At 35.7% G+C, this 1,534-nt stretch overlaps 1 pseudogene; it reads right to left on the reverse strand.

Moving 5' to 3' along the window:
• The window catches only part of LOC102585377 (probable leucine-rich repeat receptor-like protein kinase At1g35710), a 6,321-nt pseudogene extending 5,017 nt beyond the window's left edge, over nucleotides 1-1,304 (reverse strand).
• Nucleotides 1,305-1,534: the final 230 nt, after the last annotated feature.

The following is a 1,534-nucleotide window of genomic DNA, read 5'->3' on the forward strand; positions in this document are numbered from 1 at the left end:
CCAGAAAGCTGATTATTATAAAGATACAAACCTATCAAGTTGCTTAAATTCAGGAATAGAGCCATTAAGTGAGTTATTACTCAATTGTAGGATATTAAGAGACCTTAGGTAACCTATTTCTTTAGGAATTGAGCCGGAAAGGTGATTATTATAAAGATCCAAATGAGACAAGTTGCTCAAATTCCCCAATGATGCAGGAATATAGCCATTAAGAGCTAAGAGAGTTAGTACTCAAATGTAGGACATTAAGAGACCTTAGGTAACCTATTTCTTCAGGAATAGAGCCATTTACAGAGTTATAACTTAAATCTAGTTCACTAAGAGACCGTAGGTAACCTATTTCTTGAGGAATAGAGCCAGAAAGTTTATTTTGATAAAGAAACAAAAAAGACAAGTTGTTCAAATTCCCCATTGAAGCAGGAATAGAACCATTTAGAGAGTTATTACTTAAATCTAGTTCACTAAGAGACCGTAGGTAACCTATTTCCTCAGGAATAGAGCCTGAAATGTGATTATCAGAAAGATACAAATAAGTCAAGTTGTTCAAATTCCCCAATGAAGCAGGAATAGAACCATTTAGAGAGTTACTACTTAAATCTAGTTCACTAAGAGACCTTAGGTAACCTATTTCTTCAGGAATAGAGCCAGAAAGCTGATTATCATAAAGATCCAAATGAGACAAGTTGCTCAAATTCCCCAATGATGCAGGAATATAGCCACTAAGAGAGTTAGTACTCGTTCCTCAATGAAGCAGGAATAGAACCAGTAAGAAAGTTCCTACCCAAAGATAGCTTAGTAAGAGACCTTAGGTAACCTATTTCTCCTGGAATAGAGCCATTTAAATGGTTTTTATTTATACGGAGGATCTGAAGCTTGGTTAGTGAGCCGATTTGCTGTGTGATTGTTCCTGAAAACTGATTGATGTTCAAGTTAAGAAAGACGAGATTAGTGAGATTACCAATCTCAGGCGGAATGGTGCCCGAGAAATTGTTCATTCTAAGATCAAGATTTTCAAGAAAAGGGAGGAATGAAAACGGAAAAGCATAGAGTGTACCAATGACACTAGAATCTGTAATATTCAACGTGTTTACCCTCCCATTAAAGCATATAACTCCATACCAGTCCGTGCATGCATTAAAACTTGGCGTCCATGAAGCCAATAAGGAATTATTCTGGTTCTTGAAAGTTGCTTTCCATTTCAAGAGGGCAGTTGCTTCATCAGTGGAAGCAAAAGTAACTGTAAAGAGGTACAAAAGAGTGAAAAACTGAAGCGAAGAGAATGCTTTGCTAGAAACCATCATCATATTTTGAGTTTATTGTTTTGGATTCATAGGATTTGATATTGTACATAACTTATTCTAATTAAAGACCAACAGGAAACGCGTTTTTTCCAAATTTGCTACTTTGGCTGCTATCGGAGAAAAAAATGTTGTCATTCTCTTGTCAAATTTTGGATTGTTTTGTGTTAGAGGTCTAATTCAAGCAAGGACTTAATCAAAGTGGCCAAAACAGTTTTGTTATCACAAATTGATTA

The sequence above is a fragment of the Solanum tuberosum genome, unplaced genomic scaffold (genome assembly GCF_000226075.1).
Source record: "Solanum tuberosum cultivar DM 1-3 516 R44 unplaced genomic scaffold, SolTub_3.0 scf00800, whole genome shotgun sequence".
NCBI classification, from domain to species: Eukaryota; Viridiplantae; Streptophyta; class Magnoliopsida; order Solanales; family Solanaceae; genus Solanum; species Solanum tuberosum.